This window comes from Acomys russatus, chromosome 11 (assembly GCF_903995435.1).
Source record: "Acomys russatus chromosome 11, mAcoRus1.1, whole genome shotgun sequence".
NCBI lineage: Eukaryota > Metazoa > Chordata > Mammalia > Rodentia > Muridae > Acomys > Acomys russatus.
In genome coordinates, this window is record NC_067147.1 from 27587481 (window position 1) to 27610410 (window position 22930).

The following is a 22930-nucleotide window of genomic DNA, read 5'->3' on the forward strand; positions in this document are numbered from 1 at the left end:
CTGCTGTGATGCCTTGGAGGACAGAGATAAGGTAAAAACTGTAGTGTATTGCATCCATGTGCCATGAGAAAGAACTCTGAATGTCTTACTAACAAAAATACGACTGAAGTTTCATGAGAAAGAAATGCTTACTGTGATTTAACATTACAGAGTGTATGTGTGTGTCAAAATACCATGATAACTAATAAATATATGGAATTTTTACATGTCAATTTAAACACAAAACTAAACTAAAAATGAAAAAGTCCTCTATGTGTCTGTCAAATGCTCCTAAGAGAAAGGCTTGAACGTCATTACCTTTCAAGCCCCTTTATGTATTTTTATTGACACATCTTGGGTCCATCAAATAATGCTGTCTAAAATTTATTTCATGACATTTAAAAACATTGGTGATTTCTTTACTTCAGTGAAAGGAAACATGTATTTTACTTAGTCTATGTGGCTACAGTAATTTTTTTTAAATTGGTGATAAGCACTTGTGCAAAGTGAGGGGCTTCACTGGGGGCATTTCTGTGTGTATAATGGGCTCTGACTACACTTACCTCTTTTATCACCTTCAATTGTCTCATCTTCCAGTTGTCCACCTCTTCTGCATCCCTGGTGCTTCCCCTCTAGATTCCTGTCCTCCCCCACCCCTACTTCTCAGTGAGAAAAAAAAAATGGCATTTGTCTTTATCAGTCCCCTTTTCTAATCTTGAGTTCCATTCTTTCCTGGAAATGTCATTTGTTTTTTGTTGTGACTGGGTAGAATTCCATTATGTCTGCACACCACATTTCTCTCCCCTTCATCTGTCGATGGGCAATGGGGCTAATTGAATAGCTTGGGTATTTTAAACAGTGTAGCAATGATCATGGACACTCCAGTGTCTCTGTAGCAGGCTCACTTTGGTTTTTGAAGCCACTTTGGAAATCAAATGGAGGCTTCTCAAAACATGTAAAAAAGAACTCCTAAATTTAGTTATAATTTAACAACTTTCTAAGACATAAAATATTAGCTACTTGTTTGGTAATACTTTACTGGGGCAGGCAAACTTGCCGTCCCTCCAGGTGCCATGTCTACTCTCTGGGACCCAGAGCTGTTTGTTACCTTAGATGACAAAAAGGACTTTTTTGGTGAGGTAAAATTAAAGATTCTGAGCTTTCTGAGCTGGGTGATTCATCTCAGATTTTCTGAAGAGTTGCATGTTCCTTGTGGGAATCAGAGGACACATAGATTTTAGCCAGTGAGAACGGATCCCTAGATCACCAGGAAATTATTTCTTCTTTTCTTCTTCTTCTTCTTCTTCTTCTTCTTCTTCTTCTTCTTCTTCTTCTTCTTCTTCTTCTTCTTCTTCCTCTTCCTCTTCTTCTCCTCCTCTTCTTCTTTCTCCTCCTCCCCTTCCTCCTCCTTCTGCCTCTTCTTCCTCCTCCCTCTCCTCCTCCCTCTCCTCCTCCCCTTCTTCCTCTTCCTCTTCTTCCTCCTCCTCCTTCTCCCTCCTCCTCCCCCTCTGACTCCTCCCCTTCTCTGCCCCCTCCTCTCCCTCCCCCTCCACTCCCTCCATATCCTATCTCTTTTTCTTTTTTGAACTTACTTTGTAGCTCAGACTGGTCTCAAACTGGAGACAGTCCCCTGACTTCTGTTTCCCAAATGCTACCCACTCTGAGCATATGCCACCACACCCAGATTCTGTTCTTTTGTGATGTCAAATTTATAGCAACTTATGACAGCCGCAAGAGGTATCAGATACATAAATCCATGTAATTAAGCTAGTCCAAAATTTAAAAAGTTGATAACAAAGATATATTTAGTCAGTATAGTTAGTGGTATAAAAATCAATTAAGGAAAATGGTTGAATTTCTGCCTATGTAATGATGTTTATGTAGACCTCCCTCAGGAACTCTGCCTAAGGTCTCTCTGAATTCCTGACTATATACATAGCCAGCACTGGAATAATTGCTTAATTACTCTGGAAGTTATTATGTTTCTGTTAAGTCTCAGATGGTTGCAGGTGAGCTGGAAGAACCCAGACTCACAGCCATTGTTACAGCTTTCTAGTGAATATCACCCCATGCTTCCTTCACTGGATTCCTCTGCTCCATGTTCCAGCCATCAAAATGGGATTACTATGAAAACTGTTGATGTATCATGAAGCTCAGTTTACTTTGTTGATGAAACCCGAGGAACCATATACTGTACATGACCCTAATTTGAAGAAATGGCAGTGGAAGGTACCATATATAGACACTATAAAATTTACCAAGAAGTGAAAGTGAACAGGGCTAGAAATTAGGTAAAGATTATCAGATAGAATCTGTATTAAAATATTTTTTATAGAAAGGACCTCGAAGGTGGACAGGAGTAGGTGGATCTGGATAGGGGAGGGGTGGGGATGGGAACAGGATGGATCAGGTATGGGGAGGATGGAGGGAGAGATTGCCTCAGTGTTTTTTCCTCCTGGTCCTAAGTTCCTGGAGTCATGAGACTCAAAATATTTTTACAAATACCTAGGTCATATAGCTAGGGTCTTCTCTGACTAGCTCATAACTGAAAATAACCAGTTTATTCTATATTTAGGTTGGCTATGTGGCTGGTTACCTCTGCTTAGGTACCATGAATCTGTCTTCCTCACACATTGCTGGGTGACTCTCATGTGCCTGGCACTATCCCAGAATCATCTTTTCTGTCAGTTTGCCTTCCCACTTTCTAACCTTCTAGTCTACCTATCCTATAGGCCATAGTTATTTTTTGTTTTTGTTTTTGTTTTTTTTTAAGTACTTATTTATTTGGCATTAATGCAAGTCAGTACAAGATGGGATAGGCAAAGTATTTAGAATACATGGTTTGAGGTAATTGTTGATTTGAAGAAAATAAATTTACATTCCTATCTTTCTTTAAATATTTTTTATTTTTACATATACATTTATATTATTACACATATATACAATAAACTACTATAGTAAGAAGAACCATGACATAATTAGGAATTATATAATTTTTACATTCTTAATGTTTTGGGTATTTGTATTTGGCAGCCTTGAAGAAAACATCTTTCCTATCTTGATGTGTCTAAAATTCTGAATGTAAATCTATCTCCCTCACATCTTGTCATTATCAACTTAAAACATCTATCTAGACCTGAAAACATCTTAACCCCCGAACAACTAAGCTTCATTGTAAAACTAAACTATCTGTTCTTTAACCTCATCAGAGACTTGAGAGGGAATAAAATTGATTATCTAAGTATACCAGAAGTGCGGTTCGTGGCTTTCCAAATGAGAAGATTACAGAGACAGTTTGCTACCTGAATAGTCAACCAAAAATCTCTATAATGTTGGAATATCTTCTTTAGCCTTCTGGCTCAATATATCTGACAGATATATTTGTGACGCAGTAACTATTGAGAACTTGATTCTCCTGTCTTGGCTGACTTTGGCCATCAACATCGACTTTGCCTGCATCCAAGCTTGCCCTTTTTAAGGCAGAATTCTGTCTGTGGTAGAAACAAAGGGAGAGAGGGAGAGGGAATGAGGGAGGGAGGGGTGATCAGGAGGGGATGAGGGACTAGCTCTGAGACTGGCTGAGACATGAATAACTAAGCATAGACAATGCTTCTTGTTGGCTACAGAACCCTTATGCATTATTATTAGAGGGCATAGGTTTTTTAATTGACAAGCGATACATCTATACAATACACAAGATACTCCGTAAACACAGAGTACTGGGAGAGGCAACTGGAATTGGAAGGGGGCATCACTGGATCAAACTAAAAACCTAGTTCAGTGAAAGCTACAGGGAATCTATGAGTGTGTTTCTCGTTAAGACACCTAGTAATGGGAAATATGGAGCCTGAACCAACCAGGCAGGACATTTAGAGGAGGGGGATGTGACTATCAACCCAGCTACAAAACCTTCGATTTACAATTTGTCTTGCTTACAAGATGTGCTGGAGTAAAAGATGTGGTGGTATAGAAACTGTGGGAGTGGCCAACCAATGACTGACCCACCTTGAGACCCATTCCACGAGAAGGAGGCCATCCTGACCCAGTCTTGAGGGCCAGGACCTAGGGGCTGGATAATACCTAGATTAGAACCAAGCATGAATGGAAAAAATGCCAATGAAATGATTTCTAATGATATTCTGCTATAATCATAAATTGACGCCTAACTCAGTTCTGATAGAAATGAGTTACAGAGATCCACAGCCAAACAATAAGCAGAGCTTGGGAAATCCTTCTGAAGATGGGGAAGAAGGACTGTAGGAGCCAGAGGGGTCAAGGACACCACAAGAAAACCCACAGAATCAACTAACCTGGGCTCATTGGGCCTCCCAGATACTGACCTTACAATCTGAGAGCCTGCATGGCACTGAACTGGGCCTTCTGCACATAAGTTACAGTTGTGTAGCTTGATCTTCTTGTGAGACTCCCAACAGTGGGGGCAGGGGCTGCCTCTCACTCTGTTGCCTACTTTTGGGACCCTTTCCTCCTACTGAGTTGCCTCATCCATCCTTAATATGAGGGGAGGTGACTAGTCTTACTGCAACATGGTATGCCATGGCTGGTGGATGCCCATGAGAGGCCTGCCCTTTCCTGAATAGAAATGGAGGAGAGAAGAGGAGAGCTGGGTGGGGGGTGTGTTTGGAAGAGAGGAAGGGGAAACTACAGTTGGGATGCAAAATTAACTAACTAAATAAATGTTTTGCATAGAATAAAAACTTGAAACTGATATATTTACATTTTCAGAACCATATATATATTTTAATTGATAATATTTATAGATAATATATATCTAATATATATATTAGAATGCTTTAAAGTACCATGAAAATACAGTCATGATTTTAACCCTCCAAAATTTATGTTGGAACTGAACCCATTTTATGATTTCCTTAAGAAATGGGATTTGTAGGAAGTGATTAAGTCCTGAGGATTTTGCCCTCATGTCTGAAGGCGTGTAAAGCAGGGGTGGCCTAGAACTCTCTGGCACATTCATTGCTTTTTATTACATGACAACACCGCATTTGTCCTCCAGAGGACACAACAAAATGGTACCACATTATAAGCAGAAAATAGGCCTCATCAAATACCAAACCAGTTGGTACCAGACTTTTCACTGATTTTCTAGCTTCTAAGCACTGTGGAAATGTACAGTCTTATGTATTTTCAAGTAGAAGCAAGAATGATATATATATTTGCTAATAATAATGTTTGTTGTTTCTGATACTATTTTAGGTGATTTTTTTTAAACCTTTGACACTATGTTTTTCTGTTAAGAAGACATTAGTATTACAAAAAAAGAGCAACTATTTTCTTGTAGTTACTTGTTTAAAATAGACTAGGGTTTAGAGACTGAATTAGTTATATTTATAAATGATTTATTAATAAAAGCTTAAAACTTCTTAAATTTGATTAGTTAGGAAATAGGTCATTATAGAAAGCTAAGGTAAAATAGTTAGATTAAGTCTTCAAAAATCTCAGAGACATACAGAATATGGCACTTAAAGATGTTCTTATTTTAAATATTCACTGACAATGAGGCAGGTTATCTCCTAACACCCAGCCTACCTCAAAGAGGATGATGAGCATCAAAGAATCTCTTTATGGAGATGGTTTCAAATGTGGCAACCAAGCCACTGGGCAAAATGTCCTTTTTTCTACCACAGACAGAATTCTGACTTAATAAGGGCAAGCTTGGACGCAGGCAGCGTTGATGGCCAAACAGGGTAAGCAAGTCCTCAATAGTTCCTGCCTCACAAATCTGTCTGTCAGATATATTGGACCAGAAGGCTAAAGATGATGCTTCAATGTTATAGAGACTTTTGGGTGACTATTCAGGTAGCAAACTGTCTCTGTAATCTTCTCATTTGGAAAGCCACTAACCTGCACTTCTGGTATACTCAGGTAATCAATTTTATTCCTTCTCAAGTCTCTGATGGGGTTGAAGACCAGATAGTTCAGTCTTACAATGGAGCTTAGTTGTTTAGGGGTTAAGATGTTCTCAGGTCTAGATAGATGTCTTCAGTTGATAATGACAAGATGTGATAGATATTGATTTACATTTAGAATTTTAGATGCAACAAGATGGGAAAAATGTTTTCTTCAGGGCTGCCAAATACAAATATCCAAAACACTAAGAATGTAACATTTATATAATTCCTGATTGTGTCACAGTTCTTGCTATAGGTAGTTTATTGTATATATGTGTAATAATATAAACGTATATGTAAAAAGTTTTTTTAAAATTAATAAAAAAAACAAACAAAAGAAATAGGTCATACTTAATCAGGGTTGCTAAGTTGACATTTAAAAAAATGAATAGCTATCAAAGATTTTATTGTGATTCCATCTTAACTTTAGCTTGAGTTCTCTTCAATATTTCTATTTCTTCTTCTCTCTTTTTAAAAAGGAATATACTGATCAATTATTCTTGATTACATAGCATGAACAAATACACAAACATTTTGCAGACATTGGTGCCAACACTTGGAGATAGAGGCAGGCCCAGGAGATGTATAATCTGTCTCAGACAAAAATAAGCAGCATTAATAGCCCATACCTCTAATCCCCAAGACCCTAGAAGCAAAGAAAAGATTCTATTGAATTTGAGTCTCTGTCCTTCCTTGTCCATAGAATGAGTTCCAGGCAGGGCTGCAGAGAAGGATCTGTTTCAGGTTGCCAGCATTCCTACAACACTGAGTTTGATCCACAAGGGGAGAACTGACCCTTAACACTGTCCCCATGGAATGCACATACACATAGACACAAAAATGTAAACAAGAGGCCAGACGGACAGCTCAGTGGTCCAAGGTGCTTGCCACAAAGCCTGATCAACTGAATGTGATCCATGGGGAGACAAATACTGAAAAGTTACTCTGACCTGCACATGTATTGGTATACACATGTAAAAAAAAAATCCCCAATCTCCAATGGTTCATTTCAATCTGTTTTGTGCATTTATTTATTAAGAAGATAACAAGGTTGCCCTTATCACTAATTTCTGCCAATTAGAAAATCCAAAGATGTATTCCCATCTCCTTCTAAACCAAACTACTGCCAATTCTGTTTACATTCTTCCTTAGCCCCAGACGTGAGGCTTCTGAAGCTCACACAGCACCGTCTACTCATTCTTGCTTCCTTGGGTCAAAGTAAACTTAAGTCATTGACATACCTCATATGCATTCGAACTTCACACGTTCCCTGTAATTTAAAGGTTAACGAGTTCGGAAGAGACTCCCTAGCCCTGGGAAAAACCAAGTCTTAAAAAAACAAAACAACAACAACAACAAAAAGCTTTCACATCTGCTGCAAGACATTATCAGCAATAAGGACAGTGTACACTTTAAATCGATTATCCTAAGTTTCCCCTACTTTAGCATTCTCGGAAGGATCCCACCCTTAATATAGGCAGGAAGTGCAGAGACATCTAAACGGCTCACTGTTCTCTTCATACTCATTTCCATGAAGACGTCTTAGTTTCTTCTCAATCTGAATAAATCTTTTCATCCTTGCTATAGGATCTCATAACTTGCAGACCCTTCTCCTGGGAAAGGCACTTCTGCTTTCCACTGGTCTGGGTTTTTTTTTTAATTTTAAATTTTTATTTAATTAATTTATTCAGATTACAACTCAATTTTTATCCCATCACTTGTACCCTCCCATTCCTCCCTCCCTTCTGCTTTCACCTTATTTCCCTCCCTAGTTCTGTGACCGAGGGGGACCTCCTCCCTCACTATATGGTCACATGCTATCAAGTCTCATCTTGGTAGCCTGCGTATTCTTTCTTTTAGTGCCACCAGGGCTCCCCACCGAAGGGAGGCAGTCAAATATGGAGCACCAGAGTTCATGTCAAAGTCAGTCCCTGCTCTCCACATAACTGTAGAGAATGTCCTGTCCATTGGGTAGATCAGAGTAGGGGTTTGATTTTTACTATTGTATTGTCCTTGCTTAGTGCAACAGTTTGAGCAGACTCGCCTGGGCCCCGAACCACCCATCACGATGTTCTTCTTGTAGGTTTCTAGGACCCTCTGGGTCCTTCTGTTTCCCTATCTCCTATATTTCTTTTCCCTAGAGTCTCAGTAGGATGTCCTCTCATCTATCCTAATCTCCTGGTAAGTGAAGACTTTTGTGGATATGCCTTTTGGGCTAGTGCCCAATTACAAGTGAGTATATACCATGTGAGTCTTTCTGCTTCTTGGTTAACTCATTCAGTATGATCATTTTTAGTCCCATACATTTGTCCACAAATTTTGGGATTTCTTTGTTTTTAATAGCTAAGTAGTATTCCATAGTGTAAATGTACCACAGTTTCTTTATCCATTCTTCAATTGAGGGACATTTAGGCTGTTTCCAGGTTCTGGCTATTATGAATAAGACTGCTATGAACATGGTTGAGCATATGTCCTTCTTGGGTGGTAGAACATTTTCTGGGTATATTCCCAGGAGTGGAATAGTTGGGTCTTGAGGAAGCACTATTCCAAGTTTTCTGAGAAAGTGCCAGATAGATTTCCAAAGTGGTTGTACTAGTTTGCATTCCCACCAGCAATGAAGAAGTGTTCCTCTTTCTCCACATCCTCATCAGGATGTGGTGTCACTTGAATTTTTTATCTTAGCCATTCTGATGGGTGTAAGATGGAATCTCAGAGTCGTTTTGATTTGCATTTCTCTGAGGACTAAAGATGTTGAGCATTTCTTTAAGTGATTCTCAGCTATTCGATATTCCTCTGTTGAGAATTCTCTGTTTAGTTCTGAGCCCCATTTCTCAATTGGGTTATTTGGTTTGGTGGTGTTTAATTTCTTGAGTTCTTTATGTATTTTGGATATTAGACCTTTGTCAGATGTAGGGTTGGTGAAGATCTTTTCCCAGTCTGTAGGCTGTTGCTTTGTTCTGTTGACAATGTCTCCTGCCTTACAGAGAGCAACAGTAATTAACACAGCATGGTACTGACACAACAAAAGGCTGGTTGATCAATGGAATCGAATTGAAGACCCAGAAATGAATGCACACACATATGGTCACTTGATTTTTGACAAAGAAGCCAAATCTATTCAATGGAAAAAGGATAGCATATTCAACAAATTAGCTGGTCTAACTGGATGTCTTCATGTAGAAAAATGCAATTGGCCCTATATTTGTCACCGTGCACAAAACTCAAGTCCAAGTGGATCAAAGACCTCAACATAAAATCAAAGACACTAAATCAGTTAGAGGAAAAAGTGGGGAAGAGCCTGGAACACATTGACACAGGCGACAACTTTCTGAATAACCCAGGCCTTAAGGTGAACAATTAATAAATGGGACCTCATGAGACCGATCTGTTCTTAATCAGGTGGCTACCGCAATGCAATGAAGTACTGACCGCTTGGCACTGGGGTTGAGGGTCAGCTTCTTCAGGACCTTTGCTGACATTTCTGCCTGTAGGACTTCAGAAACATCCAAGGAAATTCTGGGTCTATAACTGGGTCTAGCACTTCTGACAGCTCCTCCATGGCAATGAACAGAAGCCTCAAAAATTGGCTTCAAGCAAAATAGCTTAGTGTTGCCAACCAGTTTCCTAGTATGCTAATTTTGTGCATAGTTGGCTTGACTTCACTCCCTCCCTATTCTCTTGCCTCAAAACCAAGCACCAAAGACAAACAAACACACCATGGATTGACAGTTTCTTGATATCAGAATAATTGTAAGCATTTCTAACTCCCTGCAATATTCCAAGGCAGGCCTAAGAGAGGGCTCTATGTATGTTAATTTTTCCTGGTGACTTCCCAAATGGGATTCTTGTGTGAGAGATATCGTGGTGCAGTGATCGGTGTGAGCAGAGACTCGGAAGACATCTATACAATATATTTTTGCCATATCTGTCCATCACTATATTTTTCTACCTCTCCCTCATATCTCCCATATGCATATGGATAAGTATGTATCTGCACAGGCATGGGCAAATTATCAGCCGTCATACCTCAAAGGAGAGTGATTCTCCTTCCCTTAGCAGCCATTAACTATTAATAGCTTTTCTGATAAGGGTAGGACCTCAGAGCCCTTTCTCTGTTCAAACTGCAAGTTTTCCCGGCTTGATATTGTACAGTTGGTGTAAACTGATAGCTGCAACAGCAACTGTCATGTCTAGAAGTCAATGTTTCGCTGCCCTCCTCCTCATCCTATCAGTGGCAGTTTGAATAAGAACAGCCCCATAGCAGAGTCGATGGCCAAACTCTGCCAAGACAGGGTAAGCAAGTCCTCAATAGTTCCTGCCTCGCAAATATGTCTGTCAGATATATTGGGCCAGAAGGCTGAAGATGAAGTTCCAATGTAATAGAGAGTTTTAGGTGACTGTTCAGGCAGTAAATTGTCTTTGTCATCTTTTCATTTTGGAAGCTGCTAACCTGCCCTTCTGGTTCACTCAGGTAATTAAGTTTTTTTTTTTTTTTTTTTTTTTTTATTATTATTATTTTTTTTTATTAATTTATTCTTGTTACATCTCAATGTTTATCCCATCCCTTGTATCCTCCCATTCCTCCCCCCCCATTTTCCCATTATTCCCCTCCCCTATGACTGTTCCTGAGGGGGATTACGTCCCCCTATATATTCTCATAGGGTATCAAGTCTCTTCTTGGCTACTTGCTGTCCTTCCTCTGAGTGCCACCAGGTCTCCCCCTCCAGGGGACATGGTCAAATGTGAGGCACCAGAGTACGTGAGAAAGTCGTATCACACTCTCCACTCAACTGTGGAGAATATTCTGACCATTGGCTAGATCTGGGAAGGGGTTTAAAGTTTACCTCCTGTATTGTCCTTGGCTGGTGCCTTAGTTTGAGCGGGACCCCTGGGCCCAAATCTGCCTATCATATTGTTCTACTTGTAGATTTCTAGGACCCTCTGGATCCTTTTATTTTGCTGTTCTCCCATGCGTCTCTCATTTAGAGTCCCAATAGGATGCCTTCCCCTCTGTCCCAGTTTCCTGGTAAGTGAAGGCTTTCGTGGGACATGCCCCTTGGGCTAGTATGCAGATATAAGTGAGTATATACCATTTGATTCTTTCTGCTTCTGGGTTAACTCACTCATTATGATCATTTCTAGCTCAATCCATTTATCCACAAATTTCGGGAATTCCTTGTTTTTAATAGCTGAGTAGTATTCCATAGTGTATATGTACCACAGTTTCTTTATCCACTCTTCTACTGAGGGACACTTAGGCTGTTTCCATGTTCTGGCTATTATGAATAAGGCTGCTATGAACATGGTTGAGCAAATTTTCTTGTTGTGTGCTGGAGCATCTTCTGGGTATATTCCAAGGAGTGGAATAGCTGGGTCTTGAGGAAGCCCTATTCCCATTTTTCTGAGATAGCACCAGATAGATTTCCAAAGTGGCTGTACTAGTTTGCATTCCCACCAGCAATGAAGGAGTGTTCCTCTCTCCCCACATCCTCGCCAGCATGTGGTGTCGCTTGAATTTTTGATCTTAGCCATTCTGATGGGTGTAAGATGGAATCTCAGAGTTGTTTTGATTTGCATTTCCCTGATGACTAAGGAGGTTGAGCATTTCTTTAAGTGTTTCTCAGCCATTTGATACTCCTCTGTTGAGAATTCTCTGTTTAGTTCCAAGCCCCATTTCTCAATTGGGTTATTCGGTTTGGTGGTGTTTAATTTCTTGAGTTCTTTATATATTTTGGATATTAGACCTTTGTCAGATGTAGGGTTGGTGAAGATTTTTTCCCAGTCTGTAGGCTGTCGCTTTGTTCTCTTGACAGTGTCTCCTGCCTTACAGAAGCTTCTCAGCCTCATGAGGTCCCATTTATTAATGGTTGACATTAAGGCCTGGGCCGTTGGTGTTCTGTTCAGGAAGTTGTCTCCTGTGCCAATATGTTCCAGGCTCTTTCCCACTTTTTCTTCTAAGTGAGTTAGTGTCTCTGGTTTTATGTTGAGGTCTTTAATCCACTTGGATTTGAGTTTTGTGCAAGGTGACAAATATGGGTCCAGTTTCATTTTTTTACACATAGACCTCCAGTTAGACCAGCACCATTTGTTGAAGATGCTATCCTTTTTCCATTGAATGGATTTGGCTTCTTTGTCAAAAATCAAGTGACCATATGTGTGTGGATTCATATCTGGGTCTTCGATTCGATTCCACTGATCAACCAGCCTGTTGCTGTGCCAGTACCATGCTGTTTTAAGCACTATTGCTTTATAGTACAGTTTGAGATCAGGTATGGAGATTCCTCCGGAGCATCTTTTATTGTACAAGATTGTTTTAGCTATTCTGGGTTTTTTGTTTTTCCATATGAAGTTCAGAATTGAACTTTCAATGTCTTTAAAAAATTGTGTAGTTATTTTGATAGGGATTGCATTGAATCTGTAGATTGCTTTTGGTAGGATGGCCATTTTTACTATGTTAATTCTCCCGATCCATGAGCAAGGAAGATCACGCCATCTTCTCAGGTCATCTTCAATCTCTTTCTTCAGAGTTTTGAAATTTTTTTCATACAAGTCCTTCACTTGCTTAGTTAGGGTAACTCCTAGATATTTTATATTGCTTGTGGCTAATGTGAAGGGTGTGGTTTTCCTAATTTCTTCCTCTGTAAGCTTGTCATTTGTGTATAGGAAGGCTACAGACTTTTTTGAGTTAATTTTGTATCCAGCCAATTTGCTGAAGGTGTTTATCAGCTTTAGGAGTTCTCTGGTGGAGTTTTGAGGGTCACTTATGTACACTATCATATCATCTGCAAAGAGGGATAATTTGACTTCCTCCTTTCCCATTTGGATACCCTTGATCTCCTTTTGTTGTCTTATTGCTCTGGCTAGAACTTCGAGTACTATATTGAAGAGATATGGAGAGAGTGGGCAGCCTTGCCTTGTTCCCGATTTGAGAGGAATTTCCTTGAGTATCTCACCATTTACTTTGATTTTGGCTATTGGCTTGCTGTATATAGCCTTTATTATGTTGAGGAAAGTGCCTTGTATCCCCGATCTCTCTAAAACTTTAAACATGAATGGGTGTTGAATTTTATCAAATGCTTTCTCTGCATCCAAGGAGATGATCATGTGGTTTTTTATTTTCAGTTTGTTTATATGATGGATTACATTGATGGATTTCCGTATATTAAACCATCCCTGCATGCCTGGAATGAAGCCTACTTGGTCATGATGAATGATATCTTTGATGTGCTCCTGTATTCGTTTTGCAAGTATTTTATTTAGTATTTTTGCATCTATGTTCATAAGAGAAATTGGTCTGAAATTCTCTTTCTTTGTTGAGTCTTTGTGAGGTTTAGGTATCAATGAGACTATGGCCTCATAGAATGAAGTTGGTAATTTTCCATCCATTTCTATCTTTTGGAGTAGCTTGAAGAGTATCGGTATTAGCTCGCCCTTAAAGGTCTGGTAGAATTCTGCACTGAAACCATCTGGCCCTGGGCTTTTTTTGGTTGGGAGACCATCGATGATTGCTTCTATTTCTGTAGGGGAAATGGGACTATTTAACTTGTTTATCTGTTCTTCACTCAACTTTGGCAAGTGAACTTGATCAAGAAAATCGTCCATTTCCCTTAGATTTTCAAATTTTGTGGCGTATATGCCTTCAAAGTAGGATCTTATGATTCTTTGAATTTCTTCAGTGTCTGTTGTTATGTCTCCCTTTTCGTTTCTGATTTTGTTGATTTCAATACTGTCTCTCTGCCTTTTAGTTAGTTTGGCTAATGGTCTGTCTATCTTGTTGATTTTCTCAAAGAACCAGCTTTTGGTTTTGTTGATTCTTTGGACTGTTTTCTTAGTTTCTAATTTGTTAATTTCAGCCCTGAGTTTGATAATTTCCAGGCGTCTACTCCTCTTGGGTGTTTCTGCTTCTTTTTTTTCTAGGGCTTCCAGTTGTGTTGTTAAGATGCTTATGTGTGATGTTTCCAATTTCTTTTTAAAGGCACTTAGTGCTATGAATTTTCCTCTTAGCACTGCTTTCAATGTATCCCACAAATTTGGGTATGTTGTTTCTTCATTTTCATTGAATTTCAGAAACTCCTTGATTTCTTTCTTTATTTCTTCCCTGACCCAGGTGTCATTTAGCAGAGAGTTGTTTAGTTTCCACAAACGTGTAGGCTTTTTGTTATTTCTGTTGTTGTTGAATTGCAGCCTAAGAGCATGGTGATCTGATAGGATACAAGGTATTATTTCAATCCTCTTGTATCTGTTGAGGCTTGCTTTGTGACCTACGATGTGATCAATTTTGGAGAAGGTTCCATGGGGTGCAGAGAAGAAGGTGTATTCTTTCTTGTTTGGGTGAAAGGTTCTATAGATATCTGTTAGATCCATTTGACCCATGGCATTGGTTAATGATGTTATTTCTCGGCTTAGTTTCTGTTTCAATGACTTATCCTTCAGTGAGAGTGGGGTGTTGAAGTCTCCCACTATTATTGTGTGGGGATCGATGTGTGGTTTAAGCTTTTTTAGGAGATCTTTTACATATGTGGGTGCCCTTGTATTGGGAGCATAGATGTTCAGAATTGTGATGTCATCTTGGTTGACTTTACCTTTGATGAGTATGAAGTGTCCTTCCTCATCCCTTTTGATTAATTTTGGTTGAAAGTCTATTTTGTTCGATACTAAAATGGCTACACCTGCTTGCTTCTTGTGACCATTTGCTTGGAATATTTTTTTCCAACCTTTTACCCTGAGGTAATGCCTTTCATTATGGGTGAGATGTGTTTCTTGGATGCAGAAGAATGTTGGGTCTTGTTTATGTACCCATTCGGTTAGTCTGTGTCTTTTTATTGGAGAATTGAGGCCATTGATGTTGAGAGATATTAATGACCAGTGACTGTTAAGAGTCTTAATTTTGATGTTGTTTCCAGTCGAGCGTTTGTGTAGTTGTGTTTTTGCCATGGGATAGTTATCTATTTCCTGGGTAGTTTTGGTTGTAGCTTGACCCTTTGGGATGGAGTTTTCCTTCTAGTACCTTCTGTAAAGCTGGGTTTGTGGATAGGTACTGTTTGAATTTGTTTTTGTCATGGAATATTTTGTTTTCTCCATCAATGGTTATTGATAATTTTGCTGGGTAAAGTAGTCTGGCCTGGCATCTGTGTTCTCTTAGGGTTTGCAGGATCTCTGTCCAGGCCCTTCTGGCTTTTATGGTCTCTGCTGAGAAGTCAGGTGTAATTCTGATAGGTTTACCATTAAATGTTATTTGGCCCTTTTCCCTTGCAGCTTTTAATATTTTTTCTTTGTTCTGCATGTTTTGTGTTTTGATTATTATGTGGCGGGCAGTTTTTTCTTTTCTGGTCAATTCTATTTGGTGTTCTGTAGGCCTCTTGTATGTTTATAGGCATCTCTTTCTTTAGATTGGGGAAATTTTCTTCTATGATTTTGTTGAGAATAGTTTCTGGGCCCTGGAGTCTGATGTCTTCTCTTTCTTCAATGCCTATTATCCGCAAATTTCTTCTTTTCATGGTGTCCTTAATTTCTTGGATGTTTTGTGTCAGGAGTTTTCCAGATTTGGCATTTTCTTTAATGGTTGATTCAATATCTGTGATTGTATCTTCTAGCCCTGAGATTCGTTCTTCCATCTCTTGGATTCTGTTAGAAAAGCTCACCTCTGTGTTGCTCGCCTTCTTCTCTGAGGTCTCACGTTCTCGTTTTTCTTCTGTCTGTGTGTTTATCATTGAATCCATTTTCATTTTCAGATCTTGAACTGATTTTTTGATTTCTTTCATCTGATTTTTTGTATATTCCTGAGTTTCTTCCATTGCCTCTTTATAGGTCTTCAGAGCTTGAACCGTTTTAGTTATTTCTTTCATCTGGTTGTTTGCATTTTCCTGCAATTTTTCCAGTTCCACTCTATGTGCTTCTTTTATGTCTCTCACCTGTTTGTCTGCGTCTTCCTGCATTTGATTACGAATTTTATTTGTTTCCTCCATTATCATCCTCATTACTAAGGATTTGAGGTCATTTTCTTGTATTTCCGTTGTATTTGAGTTCTCTGGGTGGTTTTCTTTGGGATAGCTGGAAACTGGAGACGCCATGTTGTTTTGGGGTTTTTTGCGTATGCTTTTTCGTTGTCCTTTAGACATCTTGCCGTCTTTGTTTTTGTTGGGTAGCTTCCAGAGTTGAATGGAGGGTGTCTGACGATAGATTCACTTGTTTTCTTACGATTTCCCTAGGCTGCGAGCTCAAAGCTTCACTGGTGTGGATGTTAGGAGGTTAGCCCTGTTGTTCTGGTCTCTCACAGCCAGTGATCCTCAGTCCCCCTCTGCTGTGGATCCTGCAATTGTTCTGGGTCTCTGAATGAGCGTTGGGTTAGGCCAAGGTATCCACAGCCTTCTGTGTTCCCTGCCAAGTCCAGCCAGGAGCACTGGGACCGAACCACGGGCAGAACTCAGCTAGATTCTCAGGGCCAGAACCGTCTGCCAAGTTCAGCTAGGGATTTTGGGCCCAAAATGCACACAGGGCCCAGCCAGAATTTTTGGGCTGGGACTACGCACCAAGCTCCACTAGGGCCTTTTGGCCCAAAGTGCGTGCTGTGGTCAGTTATTGACTCAGGGCCCGAACTGACCACCAATCTCAGCCAGGAATTCTGGATTCAAACTGTACACTGTGTCCAACCAGAGTCTTAGAGCTGGTGGAACCGAGAGCTCTGTCCAGCCTGTGCCACAGCAGGAGAACTGCGGCTGCTCTGAGTTAGCGCCAGTGGTGGAACAGGTGCTCCGCCCGCACTGTGTCCCCGCAGGGGAGCTGCCGCTGAGCTGAGGTGGTGCCTAGGATGGAACCGAGCTCGTCACCAAGCCTGCGCCACAGCAGGAGAACTGCGGCTGCTCTGAGTTAGCGCCAGTGGTGGAATAAGTGCTCCGCCCGGACTGTGTCCCCGCAGGGGAGCTGCCGCTGAGCTGAGGTGGTGCCTAAGATGGAACCGAGCTCGTCACCAAGCCTGCGCCACAGCAGGAGAACTGCGGCTGCTCTGAGATAGCGCCAGTGGTGGAACAAGTGCTCCGCCCGGACTGTGTCCCCGCAGGGGAGCTGCCGCTGAGCCGAGGTGGTGCCCAGGATGGAACCGAGCACGTCACCAAGCCTGCGCCACAGCAGGAGAACTGCGGCAGCTCTGAGATAGCGCCAGTGGTGGAACAAGTGCTCCGCCCGCACTGTGTCCCCGCAGGGGAGCTGCCGCTGAGCTGAGGTGGTGCCCAGGATGGAACCGAGCACGTCACCAAGCCTGCGCCACAGCAGGAGAACTGCGGCTGCTCTGAGATAGCGCCAGTGGTGGAACAAGTGCTCCGCCCGCACTGTGTCCCCGCAGGGGAGCTGCCGCTGAGCTGAGGTGGTGCCCAGTGTGGAGCAGCGTGCTCAACTAAGCCTGCGCCACAGCAGGGGAGCTATGGCCACGCTGAGTTAGTGCCTCAGGCAGAATTGTTTGCTGGGCCGGGCCAATACCCGGGACTCTGGGGCCGAACTGTCCGCCGAGTCCAATCTGGGTCCAAAGGCTCCACGCGACCCAAATCCTGCCCCGAGTCCCCTCTCCCGCTGCAATTCCCACCAGCCACCACACCAATCGCCTCCACCGGAAGGCTATGAGCTGCAAACCTCAGCCGCCGCTGCTGGTGCCGCTGGTGCTGCCGCCTCTGCCGCTGCCGCTCCGATCAGAGAAAAACCACGCTCCTCCCGTGTGCAGGGGCACGCAGGTCCTCCGCACCCTGGTCCCTCCGAACCGTGGAGCACTCCTGCTGCCGTGATGTTCGGACCTCGGTGTTCCTGGCTCAGAAATCTGTGCAATTCCCTGAATTGTTCACTGGAGCCTCCAAACGCGGTCCACACTGCTCGCCGCCATCTTGGATCCCAGGTAATTAAGTTTTATTCCTTCTCCAGTCTCTGATGGGGTTGAAGACCACATAGTTTAGTCTTACAATTAAGCTTTATTGTTTAGGGGTTAAGATGTTTTTGGGTCTGAATAGATGTTTTAAGTTAATAGAGATGAGATATGATAGATATTGATTTTCATTCAGAATTTTAGACTCACTAAGATAGGAAAGATGTTTACTTCAAGTTTGCTAAATTCACTATGATTGTAACATTTATATAATTCCTGAGTGTCTTGTGGTTCCTCCTGTTGTATGTAGTTTATTTTACTTATGGGTAATAATATAAATGTATATGTTAAGAAAAGAAATAAAACTAAAAAAGAAAAAAATAGCCCCATAGCCTCAGAGGGAGTAGAATTTTAGGAGGTGTGGCCTTGTTGGAGTAAGTGTGGTCTTGTTAGAAGAAGTGCACCACTAGGGGATGGGCCTTGAGGTGTCAGAAGGGTAAGTCAGCTCACTTCCTGCTGCCTCTGATCTTAGCTCCTTCACTCTGCACTATGTTTCCTAAGTACTATGTCTACCTGCCTGCTGCCATGCTTCCAGCCGTGACGATGGTGGATTAAACCTCTGAAACTGTAAAGCCAGCCCTAATTAAATATATTTTTTTAAGAGTTGCTATTATCATGGTGTCTCCTCACAGCCCCATGCTTGTGGTCATATCATGGTGGAAAAATGCCTTTAGTTCCCATAGGCTTTCAGTTTCAAGGCTGTTTCAAAGTTCAAGTCTCTCCTGAGACTCAAAGCAACCTTTTAATTGTAACTCCCCATAAAATCAAAAAAGCAATTACATACATACAATACCACAGAGTATACATTACCATTTCAAAGGGAAAGATGTTGGGTATAGGCAAGAAGTTCTTAAGTAAAATGACTGAAACCCAGCAGGGAAAACTCCAAGTACTGGAGCTCTATGTCCAACATCAAAGGGCTTGGTTGATCTATTCCAGGTTGGTTAATGACAACTCACTTCACTTTCTTGAGCTGGTTCTACTCTAAATCTGCAGATTTCCTTGGCACATATCGCATGGCTCTGGCATGGCCTAAGGCCAGAACCCACACGATTAATGCTGTCAAATTCTGCTGCCTGCTTAGGAAGAAAATTGTTTGCACTACATTTGATTGTTTTTGAAGGGGGCTATGGTTCAGAGTTCAAGTCTAGGTTATTGGAGGAAGGTCCAACTGTGTTTTCAAATGCTGATTTCAATGCATTGAGATATTATTATAGCCCTGCATGGGCATTGTTATAAATGTTTAACCATCTCCTATAAGTATGTGATGATACAGAATGTTCCCCAATTATCTCTGATTGGCTAAATAAAGAGGCTGAAGCCTATGGCTGGGCAGAAGAAAGTGATGTAGAATTTTAGGTGCCCAGGCTTGTGTTTGAGAGCAGAAAGGTAGGAGGGAGAGAAAGGACAGCAGAAGATGTGGCAGGAGGACAGGAAGCTGGAGAGAGCGGAAAGTCGAGGCGAGGCAAGATGGTGATGATCACATGGTTGTAAGGACAGTCTGATGGAGCAGAAGCCATCTAAGGAGTCATCAAATTAGCAAGTAATTAACTTCTATGTGGTTTAAAGGTACTAGGATTAGAGTAAGTTAGAATCTGCCCAGCATAGTGCTTACAGTTGAATCATAAATCATAGTCTCTCTGTCTCAATCATTGGGGAACTAGCTGGTTAAAGAAAACTGTTGCCATAATATTTTACTGTATTAATTGATATAGAAAGAATAATTCTTCTTTCTATACTAGGGTGCTATAAGCATAGAATGATACTAATTGTTTTCAATGCTTTTCTCCTAGTTACAAGTTGACTAGCACTCGCAATCCAGCAATGCAGAAGTATTTTCAGTTAGCTGAAAAGTTGTTTCCACGATTCCTCATACCTTTTATTCTCTGCTTCAGTTGCTCATTCTAATTTCCCATCTAGACCAATTAAAATATTTTATTTATAATTACCTTTATATGTATTTGTCTATAGATGGTTTGTGCAGGTGCCTGTGGGGCCCAGAAGAGGCCATCAGCTTGCTTAGAGTTGGAGTTATGGATAGTTGTGTGTTTCTGATGTGGGTGCAGATCACCTAGAGTACCGTGGTCTCTCCAAACTCATGATTTTCATTCAGTTTTAAAGATTCATCTCACTTCTAACTCCTCCAAACAGGCTTAATTAACTTCTCTTTCTAAACTTCATGCCATCCCTCTGTGCTGTCACAATATTCTTATAATTTACCTTTTTATTATTCTTAATCACACTTATCTTGTTTCAATTATTTGTCTTCTACTCAAAGTTGCTGACATCTTAGCTGTATCTTGGCTTCTTTTGTTTTTCTTTCTGATTTTCTTATTGTTGAACAACTAAATACTATTTCTCATTCATGAACTTTCATGCTTGTAATCCCATGTCACTATAATTGCTTTCTTCTCATTAGTTAGGAAATTTCTTAATATTTTCACTAATATTCTTTGTGTTAGTAGATGCACAAAGTCTTTCTTGACTTTTGCTCTCACTGCAGCAAGTGCAATCACTTAGTCAACCACTTTAATTTTTTACCTGGAGCTAAAGGGTAGTTTTCAAAATGACAAAATTAGGCTTTTCATACAATTATAAAAACTACAAATGACATATTTTATCTTATACTTCAAGAATTAGATTTATGGAGACTTACATATCTGTAAATTTTTTGGCATTAACATAACAGGAGCCACTGTAGCAAGAATATTTCCCCACTACTGTTCTATAGGGTAACTCCCATCTCTACTGAACTTGAACATTCTAGTAAAGATAACAATGCATATTTGCTTCAGTTGCTTTCCTCACTGCTGGGACAAAATACTTTTCCTACAAAAGCAACTTAATGAAGAAAGCACTTGTTTTGGCTCACAGTTGAAGTGACAGTTTGCCAGGGCAGAAAAAATATGGCCTCAGGAGTGTGAGGCAGCTGGTCAAATCCTGTGTGCAGTGAGGAAGCAGAACACAATGAATGCTTGTGCTCAGCTTTCTTCCTTGTCTTTACTCAGTCTAGTAAACAGCTCTTGGAACATTTCCACTCATATTTAGGGCTCAGTTGTCCCAGTGAACCTAATCTAGATAATCCCTCACAGATGTGCCTGGAGATTTGCTTTCACGACAGTTATAATGACTGGTGTTAATTGTCAACTCAGCAGAACTTGGAATCACTTGGGAAAAGGGCTTCTGAGCATGTGTGCATGGGATTGTCTTGATTATATCAACTGAGGTTGGAACACCCACCCTCTGTTGATGGCTCCACTCCCAGGACTGGTGCTCTGAACTGTATAACATGGAGAAACCAGGCTCCTACACTAACATCCATGCCTTCCCTTGTTGTCTTCTTCCAATGTGAGCTTAATATGAACAGCAGCTTTGAGTTCCTCTTGCTGTGCCTTCCTCACCCTGGCAGACTCTATGTTAAACTGTGAGCTGAAGTAGACTCATTTACTCTTTAGTTACTTTGGTCTGGATGTTTTATCATAGCAATAGGAAGAGAAATGAAGACAGACATCCTATCAAGTTTACAGTCAGGGTTATCATCATAATAATCATCCATACTCCACTAGAGAGATGCTAGTGATCTTCTTGGCCATATGAAAGTAGTAGTAGTAGTAGTAGCAGTAGTGGTAGTAGTTATTATTATTATTATTAAATTTACTCTTGTTTTTTGTTTGTTTTTTTTTTTTTTCACGACAGGGTTTCTCTGTGTTATCTTGGCTGTCCTGGGCTCGCTTTGTAGACCAGGCTGGCCTCGAACATCACAGTGGTCCACCTGCCTCTGCCTCCCAAGTCCTGAGATTAAAGGTGTGTGCCAACAATCCTGCCTTTAGAATTTATTTTCATGGCTTTTGGCTTGAAGGAGGAACAACTTTGGCCATTACAAACTAGATTTCTCTGACACCATTCACCTCCACCATAAAACCCAAGTTTGGCCCAGGTGAGGTCAAAGTTATATACTTGAGGTACCATGGAGGTGAGGTTGGCATCAAAACCATGCTGGCCCCCAAATTCCATCTCTGCTCCAAAAGAGGTTGCTGAAGACATTGCCAAGGCAACACATGATTGGGAGGTTTTGAGTATGACAGTGAAATTGACCCTCAGAACAGATCCAGACTGAGTGTGCAACTTCTGCCTCTGCCCTGATCATCAAAACCCCTAAGGAGCCAGCAAGAGACAGAAAGCAGCAGAAAAACATTAAACACAGTAGGGATACCACCTGGAGGAGATTGTCAACATGGCTTGATGTGTGTTGCACCGGTCCTTAGCCAGAGACCATTCTGGAACTTTTAAGGAGATACTGGGAACTACATAGTTGGTAGGCTGCAATGTGTATGGCTGCCGTCTTCGTGACATCATAGGTGACATCAACAGTCATGTAGCAGAATATTCAGCTAGTTAAAAAGAAACAAAGGAGAATATTTCAAAAATGTTTGTCTGACAAAGAAATTTATTTATATTCCTCCCCTCCTCACCACATACTCTAACTTTATAGTAAAGTAACTTGGCTCTAAATTCTATTTTAGTAGAGCATTTTTAATTTTCCCCTTTAGTTTAAAACAGGCCTCAACAAGGAAAGATAGTTAATAAGTACACTTTAAAACAATGGGTGACTACAGTTCATAATAAACTATTATGTATTTTATGAAGACCTGGAAGACAGGAATGTAAAGGCTCCAAACATAAATGTAAGGACAGGAAAAGATTTGATTAGTGAACACTACGTGCATATGTTGAGACAGCACACAGTGTCCTAATTAATGCATGTAATAAAAACACAGTGTGAGTAAGTTTTAGACTCAAATGTAAGAAAGCGTTGGATAAAAATGTCATTGGAATGATTATTTAATAATTATTTCACCTTGGTTTTCTAGTGGTAGTGTTTAACTCCCAAGAATAGATAGATTAAACTTCGGTTTCTTAGAGTTAAAGTTTTCAAGGAATTTGACCGTGAAAGAAATTATCTGGAGTTAGCTGTGGTAAAGATAATCTTGAGCACAATAATTTTTAGAGAACACACAACTGGCCAAGATCTTTTCAATGTAGTTTTGCTTTACTTAAGTTTAGGACTGTATCATTTTCATCAGCATCCTATAGAAGAAAGGGTGAATAGGCCATAGGA

The 22930-nt window shown here is 40.7% G+C and overlaps 1 pseudogene; it reads left to right on the top strand.

Moving 5' to 3' along the window:
- Nucleotides 1-1052: 1052 nt before the first annotated feature.
- On the top strand, nt 1053-22210 carry LOC127195328 (60S ribosomal protein L12-like; annotated as a pseudogene).
- The last annotated feature ends 720 nt before the right edge of the window (nt 22211-22930 follow it).